General features: G+C 41.8%; 1 protein-coding gene across 2 annotated transcripts in view; it reads left to right on the forward strand.

Moving 5' to 3' along the window:
• Window positions 1-2,286: 2,286 nt before the first annotated feature.
• pcdh15b (protocadherin-related 15b) overlaps window positions 2,287-12,280 on the forward strand; it is a 213,781-nt gene continuing 203,787 nt past the window's right edge. The window contains exon 1 of one of the 2 annotated variants that reach the window (XM_090212388.1): window positions 2,287-2,684. The gene's annotated coding sequence lies outside the window, so the exon portion shown is untranslated. The remainder of the gene's footprint in view (window positions 2,685-12,280) is intronic. The other variant, XM_036955811.2, reaches the window with a different exon arrangement.

Consider the following 12,280-nt stretch of genomic DNA (forward strand, 5'->3'; position numbering starts at 1 on the left):
CCAAGGTTATTATAGTAAACTAAAACTAATCATGAATAAAATGAAATAAACTAAACTGAAATCAAATAATTAAGAAACCCTTTTTGAAAAACTAAAACTATCTTTGACTCCAAAAGCAACTCAAATAAAAAAAATAAAAAACACTGTACAAAAAAATATAATCGAATAGAGTTTTCTAGCTTTTTTTTCCTAATGCGTTTTCAAGATTCTGAATCTGGCCGGTAAATGCTGCCAGGAGATGGCGGTGTTTCAAATAAACCTAGGCCGTGCGTCACTGTCACAAGCTTTTTAGTCTCTCTATTCAAGGCTACGTTGAAGAATCTAAAATATATTTTGATTTGTTAAACACTTTTTGGGTTACTACGTGATTCCATATGTGTCATTTCATAGTTTTTATGTCTTCACTATTATCTTACCATAGACCATAGACCCCCTCAGCCATCGATTGGCATGCAGATCATTGATCAGCGGATGACATCGTAATAGTTGTATAAGCACTATTAATCACTCATTACTTATGACCGAGGGTGGGACACCTTGCGTCATCAGACGTCTATATAGCGTCCCTGTTGTGTCTGTATCTATATCTTTTCTTATTGTTACTCATATTCAAAATGGAAAGAACAAGCATGGGGATATTTACTTGTTGCATAAAGGACAATCACATTAGTTCAGCTCTTGACATACAGTTGTGGACTGGAAACGTTGGGCAATCTCGTCATCCAATTTGGTGTGGAGCTACAGACGGGATAATGCTAGAGGCTGTTTGTGCCATCTGTTGTGGGAGACTGCCACCGCCTTACAAGGAGAATTATAACAAACTCTTTCCCAATAGGATTCAGAGGTTTCATTTTCACTTTTCTTGAGCTTGGCTCAAACATGACGCACTGTAACATTTGTGACAATGTGTTTTGTTTGTGGAATGGTCACACCTTCGGCACCCTTGAAATCTTTACAGGGTCGTCGTACCTATTGTTCGCCTTGATTATTGGTTTGAGGAGAAGCTGTGCAGCTTATTAGCCAGAATTTGTGCATTATACTAAGGCATTTTCACCAAAAAAAGAAAAGGAATGCCTTGACAAACTGATGGTTCTCTATGGTTAACCTTACATGTCCCTTGTCTCCAAGGACTAACCATTTATAAGCTGGCTGTTGTCCATGGCACTGCAACATTCAAAGTAAATACCTTCTGGTGAAACTGATTTTTAGATTTTTGTTGAACTCGCGGGATAAAGATATGACTAGGACATAAGGCCCACTCACTAAGATTCTTCATCATCATAATCATCATGATCATCGTCATCATCAAAACATAGTAACCTTAGATCAAATAGCTTGAGGTGTAGATTGTAAACTGTAAAACTAAAATGTTTATCCTCCTCGTCTGAGCCAATTTACTGTCTCGGCATCCTGCGACCCCTCCTCCTCAGCCTTGGATCATGTCATTAGACATGCCACCCGCTAATGCCTGACAGATGGAAGGTTTCAGATAGCGGTTTACCTCATGCACCCTTGACATCTAATACATGGAGCAGAAGGTTGTCATTGACTAAAAAACAAATATCGTTTTGCGTGCCATGACATTTGTTCACAAATACTTTCTAGGCTAATTTCCTCCGTTTTAGACAGTGACTCAAGTAAAAGTAAAAGTCACCCAGTAAAATTCTACTTGAGTGAAAGTCTAAAAGTATTTGGTTTAAAATATACTTAAGTATCAAAAGTAAAAATATAAATAGTTTCAAATTCCTTATATTAAACCAACCAGATCGTTGTTTTTTACATTTTATTTACGGAAAGCCACGGGCACGGAGCACGTGTGTTTAGTGAGTCCGCCAGATCAGAGGCAGTAGAGATTACCAGGGATGTTTGGTTGATAAGCACTTGAATTTGACTATTTTCCTGTCCTGCGAAGTATTCAAAATGCAATGAGTACTTTTGGGTGTCAAGGAAAATGCACAAGGTAAAAGGAATGTAGTGAAGTTGTCAAAATATAAATAGTAAAGCACAGATACCCCCAAAAATGACTTAAGTATAGTACTTGAAAGTATTTTTTTTACTTAAAAGTACTTTACAACACTGGTTTAAGATAATGACATTTTGGTATGCTGAAGGTTTAGTTAGCATTCTATTCCAGATTGGAATAACACACTCATTAATATCTCACAGAATCACCCCACCTATGTGTATTGGTTGTTTTCATTTTTACTCCACTTGACTTGTTAAAATTCTTACCTCTGAGGGTGGCGCTGGAGTTCAAGGAAATTATTTAGTGGCAAGATATCCTTTGGGTCTCTCTCTCTCTCTCCCATACCGGCGCATTTAGTACTAGCTCCGTCTTTCGGTCAACTGTCAGGAATAGAGAACAACATCAAGTATCATTCACCTCTTTTCTGTCTCCATGAGGACTGAAACCTTCGGTGTAAAAGCAGAGAAGGCGGTCACTGCTCGCTGGTAGACGCAGAGGGAAAACTTTGCAAGTGCTCTGGAGGAAGCGAGATTCGCCCAGTGCGGTGGACGGGCGTTGATCTCGTCTCCCGGCACAGCATCTTAAGAAATTGTCGGAGCGTCAAAAGTGTAGGAATATCAATCCATTCATGCTTTCCCTAATTTTGCCCGAGTCCGTCACAGGCGTTGCTTGGTTTACGGAGGAAACTTATATTCTATTTTGAAAGCGCTGTAGGAAGGTAAGTTCGTTTCCTTTCCTTGTTTTTTAGCGACATCGGTGGCGATGCAGCCTGTTGAAATGTAATATTCAGTAGGCTATATAGGCATATGTCATTTCATGCAATGCATTTTATTTGATTCATCCCTCGGCTAATATATTATTTTGATCACAGTAGGCGAACAAGGAGAGCAATGTGCATAGATAAGCCTAGTGAGAGGTTGTCAGCCCTTATGAAACCTAAAGATACCTATTTTCTCCCTCTCTCTTTTTTTCCCCTCAGTGACTTTGCTCATTTAAGGTCCACTTGAATCTTCAGATATCTCATGAAGTGTAGTGTGTTGTGAAACCCATTGAGGATAGTTTTGCCTGAGTCCTAGTCTTCTACTTTGGTATCAAGTTATAGCCTGTTTATAGTTTGCTTTGATATTTTGTGAATTTGATATCGAATGGGCTTTACATTGATACAACCACTCCACAAGTAGCCTTCTGGACTGAAGGATTTCACAATAACTATTTTCCTGAAATGGCAAGGCCATCCAACACACTGCCAAAGACACTAAAGTGGGTCATTGATTGAATGTATTTTTGTTCAACAGGGTTCAGATGATTTAGATTCTAAAACACACACCCACACACACAGTCACTGCGTGACTATTGTATTGTGCTTGGCAACATACAAGAGTGGAATGTCAGCTAAGCAGACTGGTACCTAGGCTAGGGATTCTCTGGTCTGTTCTGAAATATTAATTGAATTGGCTTGTCTCTGCTTCTGATTATGGTTTGGTAAATGAATGGCAAACAGGTATCTGCATCACAAATACCACAGTACGCTGAGCCTGACCTGGATGGAGGCAAGGCTGATTACAGAGGTCAAAAGCCTTTCACTTGTGGGAGCAAGGTTGCCCTTGTTTGACACATACAGTATTATTGAGATTCAAGAAGCTAAGGGGGTCTCGCACATGTCACATCTAACCTTTATTTGAACAAGCACAATGTTGCAGATGTTTTACATAGCCATGGGCCCATGGTACTGTACAATATACAAATAGGTTATCTATCATATGGTCAGCTAAATTAAAACAGTCTGTTGCCCACAACATTTAAACATATTTTCATGCCAAAGCACATGTTAAATCAAATCTAGGTAATCTAGAAAGGAAATAAATGAAATGTTTTCATCTAGCCCCTTTTCAAAAATATGTGTGTGTGTGTGTGTGTGTCACTAATCTACTCCCTCTGTGGAGGAGATGTGGGCTTGTGTGACCAATTTTGATTTTCCAGGGCACAGCAGCCATGCAATGCAGAGTGCGTGAAGTTTGACATACTGTATATATAATGATCAAAAATATAAACGCAACATGTAAAGTGTTGGTCCCAGGTTTCATGAGCTGAAATAAAAGATCCCAGAAAGGTTCCATATGCACAGAAGGTTATTTCTCTAAAATATTGTGCACAAATGTATTTACATCCCTGTTAGTGAGCATTTCTCCTTTGCCAAGATAGTCCATCCACCTGATAGGTTTGGCATATCAAGAAGCTGATTAAACAGCATGATCAGTACACAGCTGCACCTTGTGCTGGGGACAATAAAAGGCCACCCTAAAATATGCAGTTTTGTCAAACAACACAATGCCATAGATATCTCAAGTTTTGAAGCAGTGTGCAGTTGGCATGCTGACTGTAGGAATGTCCATCAGAGCTGTTGCCAGATAACTTCATGTTCATTTCTCTACCATAAGCCACGTACAGCCAAATTCTCTAAAATAAAGTTGGACGTCTAACCAGCCTAACAACCGCAGACCATGTGTAACCCCGCCAGCCCAGGACTTCAACTGCAAGATTGTCTGAGACCAGCCACCCAGACAGCTGCTGAAACTGTGGGTTTGCACAATCAAAGAATTTCTGCACAAACTGTCAGAAAACGTCTCAGGGAAGCTCATCTGCATGCTCATCGTCCTCACCAGGTTCTTGACCTGACTGCAGTTTGGCATCGTAAACAACTTCAGTGGGGCAAGTGCTTACCTTCGATGCCCACTGGCATGCTGGAGAAGTGTGCACCTCACAGATGAATCCTAGTCTCAACTGTACAGGGCAGATGGCAGACAGCGTATATGGCACCATTTGGGCAAGCGGTTTGATGATGAAATGTTGTGAACAGAGTGCCCCATGGTGGCGGTGGAGTAATGATTTGGGCAGGCATAAGCTACGGACCTGGATCAACGTGTACGACATCGTGTTCCAGTTCCCGCAAATATCCAGCAAATTTGCACAGCCATCGAAGAAGAGTGGGACAACATTCCACCTGCCACAATCAACAGCCTGATCAACTCTATGCAAATTAAATGTGCCTCGCTGCATGAGGCAAATGGTGGTCACAACAGATGCTGACTGTTTTTTCGATCCAATAGATTCATATCTGTATTCCCAGTCATGCGAAATCCATAGATTAGGGCCTAATGAATTCATTTCAATTGACTGATTTCCTTAAATGAACTCTAAACTCAGTAAAATCTTTGAAATTGTTGCATGTTGTGTTTATATTTTTGTTCAGTGTACAAACTAAAACATCTCAAGGCTTATGCATCCTAGCAAATTAATATGTTCTATCAACCACTCAAATCGTTGTCGTCAATATACAGTGCCTTCAGAAAGTATTCACACGCCTTGACCTATTCCACATTTTGTTGTGTTACAGCCTGAATTCAAAATGAATTCAATTTTTTTTTAATCTCACCCAACTACACACAATACCCAATAATGACAAAGTGAAAACATGTTTTTAGAATTTGTAGCAAATTTCTTGAAAACGAAATACAGAAGTATCTCATTTAAATAAGTATTCACCCCCCTGTTAGAATCACCTTTGGCAGCAATTACAAGTTCATTTCTTTGCCACATTTTTTGCTGTTTTACTTTAGTGCCTTATTGCAAACAGGATGCAGGTTTTGGAATATGTTTTATTGTGTAGAGGATTCCTTCTTTTCAATCTGTCATTTAGGTTAGTATTGAGGAGGAACTACAATGTTGTTGATCCATCCTAAGTTTTATCCTACCACAGCCATTAAACTCATGGTGAAATCCCTGAGCGGTTTCCTTCCTATCCGGCAACTGAGTTGGGAAGGACACCTGTATCTTTGTAGTGACTGGGTGTAATCATACACCATCCAAAATGTAATTAATAGCTTCATTCTGCTCAAAGGGATATCTTGTTGATTATAGTCACAGCCATTCATATCCCCCCTAAGCAGATTCCTCATCGGTCCTGAAAGAACATCACTGGACTCTATGTAAACTGGAAACCATACATCCTGAGGATGCATTTATTGTAGCTGGGGATTTTAACAAAGCAAACCTAAGAACCATACTTTCTAAATTCTCTCAGCATATCGTATGCACGACAAGAGCTGGTAGCTTTCTGGATCATTGCTACTCAAGCTTCCGTGTTGCATACAAAGCCCCCCCCCCCCCCCCCCCCCCCCGCCCCGTCTTCGGCAAATCTGACCACGACTCCATTTTGTTGCTCCCAGCCTATAGACAGAAACTAAAACAGGAAACGCCCGTGCTCAGGTCGATACAGCACTGGTCTGACCAATCGGATTCCATGATTCAAGATTGCTTTGATCACGTAGACTGGGATATGTTCCGGATAGCCTCAGACAATAACATTGACGTATACGCTGAGCGAGTTTATTAGCAAATGCATCGGCGATGTCGTTCCCTCTGTTACCATTATAACCTTTCCTAACCAGAAACCGTGGATTGATGGCAGCATTCGCACGAAACTGAAAGCGCGAACCACCGCTTTTAATCATGGCAAAGCAACCGGGAACACGACGGAATACAAACAGTGCAGCTATTCCCTCGGCAAGGCAATCAAACAAGCAAAGCGTCAGTATAGAGACAAAGTAGAGTCACTTTTCAACGGCTCAACCACGAGACGTATGTGGCAGGGTCTACAGTCAATCACGGATTATAAAAAGAAAACCAGCCCCGTCGAGGACACGGTCTTGCTCCCAGACAAATTAAAGAACTTCTTTGCTTGCTTTGGGGACAATACAGTGCCACTGACACGGCCCACTACTAAAGCCTGTGGGCTCTCCTTCTCCGTGGCCAACGTGAGTAAAACATTTAAACGTGTTAACCCTCGCAAGGCTGCCGGCCCAGACGGCATTCCTAGCCGCGTCCTCAGAGCATGTGCAGACCAGCTGGCCAATCCCCATCCCAGGCTGTTGTCCCCACATGTTGCAAGATGGCCACCATTGTTTCTGTTCCCAAGTATGCTAAGGTAACTTAACTAAATGACTATCGCCCCATTGCACTCACTTCTGTCATCAAGAGTTTCATTGAGAGGCTAGTCAAGGATCATATCACCTCCACCCTAACTGATATCCTAGACCCACTCCAATTTGCTTACCGGCCAAATAGGTCCACTGACTATGTAATCGCCGTCACACTGCCCTATCCGATCTGAACAAGAGGAATACCTATGTAAGAATGCTGTTCATTGACTACAGCGCAACATTTAACACCATAGTACCCTCCAAACTCATCATTAAGCTCGAGACCCTGAGTCTCGACCCCGCCCCGAGCAACTGGGTCCTGGACTTTCTGATGTACCGCCCCCAGGTGGTGAAGGTAGGAAACAACACCTCCACCCCGCTGATCCTCAACACTGGGGTCCCACAAGGGTGCGTTCTCAGCCCTCTCCTGTACTCCCTGTTCACCCATGACTGCGTGGCCAGGAACTCTTCCAACTCAATCATCGAGTTTGCAGACGACACAACAGTGATTACCAACAACAACGAGACAGCCTAAAGGGAGGAGGTGAGGGCCCTCGGAGTGTGGTATCAGAAAAATAACCTCTCACTAAAATGTCAACAAAACAAAGGAGATGATTGTGGACTTCAGGAAACAGCAAGGGGAGCACCCACCTCGACGGGACAGTGGTAGAGAAGGTGGAAAGTTTTAAGTTCCTCGGCATACACATCACGGACAAACTGAAATGGTCCGCCCACACAGACAACATGGTGAAGAAGGCGCAGCAGCGCCTCTTCAACCTCAGGAGGCTGAAGAAATTTGGCTTGTCATCAAAAACACTCACAAACTTTTAGAGATGCACAATCGAGAGCGTCCTGTTGGGATGTATCACTACCTGGTACGGCAATTACACCGCCCTCAACCACAAGGCTCTCCAGAGGGTAGTGCAGTCTGCACAACGCATCACCAGGGACAAACTACCTGCCCTCCAGGACACCTATAGCACCCGGTGTCAAAGGAAGGCCAAAAAGATCATCAAGGACAACAACCACCTGAGCCACTGGCTGTTCACCCAGCTATCATCTAGAGGGCGAGGTCAGTACAGGTGCATCAAAGCTGGGACCGATAGTCTGAAAGACAGCTTCTATCCCAAGGCAATCAGACTGTTAATCAGCCATCACTAAGATAGAGAGGCTGCTGCCAACATACAGCCTCAAATCTCTAGCCACTTAAATAAACTATTATTAGTCACTTTTAATAACGGCACTATAATAATGTTTACATATCCTACATTACTCATCTATTTGTGTGTATAAGGTAGTTGTGAATTTGTTAGATTTTACTGCATAGGCTGAACTAGAAGCACAATAATTTTGCTACACTTGTATTAACATCTGCTAACCACGAGTATGTGACCAATTACATTTGATTTAGATTTAATGGCAGCTTTTTTTTTACCCATCTACCAATAGGTGCCCTTCTTCGCGAGGCATTGGAAAACCTCCCTCGTCTTTGTTGTTGAATCTGTGTTTGAAATTCACTGCTCGACTGAGGGACCTTACAGATTATTGTATATGTGGGGTACAGAGAGGAGCTAGTCATTCAAAAATCATGTTAAACACTATTATTGCACACAGAGTTAGTCCATGCAACTTATTATGTGACTTGTTAAGCACATTTTTATTCCTGTACTTATTTAGGCTTGCCATAACAAAGGGTTTTCAGATTTAAATTTTTAATTCATTAGTCAACATTTTTAAAAACATAATTCCACTTTGACATTACGGAGTATTGTGAGTAGGCCAGTGTTGCAACATATAAATTGAACCCATTTAAAATTCAGGCTGTAACACAACAAAATGTGGAAAAAGTCAAGGGGTGTGAATACTTTATGAAGGCACTGTATCCAGGTATAACATGTCAAAGCTACATTGAGGTGACATTTACGATACAGTGCTTCATTTCGATGTCATCATAAAACATTGAAATACCCAGAGCAGTCAAAAACGAGATTTTTCTGTGTTTTATATATACTTCCACGCTATGAAGTTGGATTAATACTGTGAAATTTAGAAAATGATGATAATGCCTTTTTAGTGTAAGAGCTCTTTGAAAAGACAGCCTGAACTTTCAGCCTGTTTTGGTGGGATGGAATTTTGGCCTGCCTGGTGACATCACAAGGTGTTAAATTAGTTAATAGGCCAATAAGAAAGAGAGTTCCAAACCTCTCTGCCAGAAGTATACTAACCTGCATCCAATTGTTGCCTTGCCTCTGAAGATAAGCAGTGTTGGTTCTGGATGGGAGACCAGATGCTGCTAGAAGGGGTTTGGGACGGCCAGTAGGAGGCACTTTTTCCTCTCAATGCCCCAGGGCAGTGATTGGGGACATTGCCCTGTGTAGGGTGCTGTCTTTTGGATGGGACGTTAATGAGGTGTTCCAATTCTCTGTGGCCAGTGAAGATCCTATGGCACTTATCATAAGAGTAGGGGTGTTAACCAATGTTCTGTCTAAGCTCCCCTTGGTCTGCCATGCAGAAAAAATATCAGCCCTTGCAGAGATGCACAAGATTGAACATCACTCAACTTTAAGAGTATTCTCCTTTAGTTAACACTATCAACATTTTGCTCTGTGGAAATTGTGATTGAATAAACGCAATATTAGCCACTTTCAATTTAACACACAGAAACAAATCTAACTGCAAGAGATTTTCTTGTAGGAATAGCGCAATGGAGTAGGATTATATTGCATTGACAGGCACGACTCAGACCGGTGCACCATAACCAATCAGAGCTGCAGTAGACCTATATGCAAATAGCCATTGCCATATTTGGATATTCACTTTGAATTGGACATTGTTTACACCATGAGCGGTCGCAAGTAGATGCGCTTGTTTTGAGATCAGAGCGAGAGCTGCGTGTAGCCGCCGGTGCACGTGTTCATATTCTTTGCGAGGTATTAGCCCAGTTATAGCTAATTTCTAGTCAACAATGGGGGAGTGGTTGCTTCCTACAGCAGCACAAATGCGAGTCAGGTAAAGAGTTTTTTTTCATGTCTTAAAGGGGCAGTGAATAAGCTAAGTAGCCAATAGGCAGAGGGTAGCATAGCTTGTCTGATTCTCTGTAATAATGGTATGGGAATAATAATACATTTTATTTTGTAAAGTGGTTTCTTGCATCAAACAACATTTTCGGGCATCACCATAATTTGCAAATAAATTCATTAAAAATCCTACAGTGTGATTTTCTGGATTTTTTTTTTCTCATTTTGTGTGTCATAGTTGAAGTGTACCTATGATGAAGATTACAGGCCTCTCTCATCTTTTTAAGTGGGAGAACTTGCACAATTGGTGGCTGACTAAATACTTGTTTGCATTTATCCAATATGTACTGATGTATGCCCCAACATGGCTATAGCTTAATTCACTTCTATGCTCGCTCTTGGATTTAGAAACAAATTGCTCTGTACTGAGAGCCCTGGAAAATCCATTGCAAATGTATCTAAGAAGGTCTCAACATTTTTAGACTTCATAATCTCCAGCACCACCCCAACATCTACATATGTGAAAATGGTGTGTTTTTATGTTTTGTAGTAAAAAAAGATAGAGAAAGAATAGTGTTTCCACTGACATCATCAACCAATTAGTAGACAATGTCTACTCACAATTGGTCAAATTCATACGATGCACACCAATGATGTCATTGGAAGCACTTATCTTCCTCTATTTTTTTTACTACAAAACATAGAAACACACCATTTTCACATATGTTGATGTTTGGGTGGTGCTGGAGATGATGCATATGAAGTCGAAACATTGGGAAGTTTATCTTTTTAGTAATCAATGCTCATGAATGTAAATTGATTAGCCAACTCTATATTTACAGTTGGAACAGGTGCATTGTTCATTGTAAGAAGAAGCATTGGTCCCTGCTTTATGTTTTTGTCTTCAAATAGGTTGGCATGTGTGGGGTGTAGTGGGCAAGATGTACAGTATATACACAACTAGCCAAGAGACCACATAGACAAACTCAATACCGCATGTCCATATGGCAGGCGAAGTAATACTTTGCCCTCCGAATAAAAGTTTGTCCGACATTTTTACTACCCCAAGCTGAGTCTGTGGTCCACGCCATCTGTTGTGTAGATCCTATTATATGCGTTATGCATTTCATCTTAATCCCACATGATTTGGAAAGACTGGCACCGTGTTATTTTATACAATTAGCTGCTGCCAATCTTTCCAGGTCTTCGGGGATTTGAGATCCAAATGGGGGACTCAGTTCTACTTTAGACCTCTTTTTGAGGTAAGCTATACTGTCAAGAGACGTTGATTTGGGACGGAATATTCCTTTAGAGTACCATGGCGTATGTGTCAGTCTAGGTGGTTGAGAGGCAAAGAGAGAGAATATGCTGCATAGCAAAGGAGGTCCCATCTGCAAAGTCTGACTGATGAATATCTTGTTAGTATGAAGTCTAAAAATCTGCTCCCATATCGCTCTGCTCACAAGGTACCATACTGTGCTGCGTAATCTCTAGAAGACTCTGCAAACCAAGGAAGTACGTCGCATACACAGGATGTTTGCAGTCTGTAAGAGCATAGACAGGCTAACAACAGTATTGCTACATCGGGCCCTATAAAATCTGCGTTGTGGAGAACACGAATGGAGTGGAATTGAACGCCTCTGGAGTGGCGCAGGGGTCTAAGGCACTGCATCGCAATGCTTAATCCATGAGGCGTCACTACAGGCCTGGTTTCGTTCCCAGGCTGTATCACAACTGGCCGTGACCTGGAGTCCCATAGGGTGGCGCACAATTTGGCCCAGCGTCATCCGGGTTAGGGGAGGGTTTGGCCTGGAGGGCTTTACTTGGCTCTAGTGACTCCTTGTGGCGTACCGGGCGCCTGCAAGCTGACTTGGCCGTCAGTTGAATGGTGTTTGCTCTGACCCATTGGTGCAGTTGGCTTTCGGGTTAAGCTGGCAGGTGACGCAGTTTGATGGGTCAAGTCTATGAAGTGTGACTTGACCTTCACCTCTCCCGAGCCCGTTGGGGAGTTGCAGCGATGAGACAAGATTGTAATTGGATTGCAGTAGGATATCATGAAATTGGGAAGAAAAAGGGGGAAAATATCTATATATTTTTAATTAAGGATTTCAACTAAATGTATTGAACTTTATTAGAAATGTATTTTTTGCTCAATTTGCTCAAGTTAATCATATGACATGAACAAAAATTGTCAGTGATTCACTTCCTGCATATTTCTGAAATGGCACAGGAATGCCCCTGTCTGTGTGTGCGAGGCGTGCGCATGTCTACACTTTGTGTAGCCATTAGAGAGGATGTTAATCTCTTCTTCTCTGTTA

The sequence above is a fragment of the Oncorhynchus mykiss genome, chromosome 20, assembly GCF_057628025.1.
Source record: "Oncorhynchus mykiss isolate SJ-2025 chromosome 20, ASM5762802v1, whole genome shotgun sequence".
NCBI lineage: Eukaryota > Metazoa > Chordata > Actinopteri > Salmoniformes > Salmonidae > Oncorhynchus > Oncorhynchus mykiss.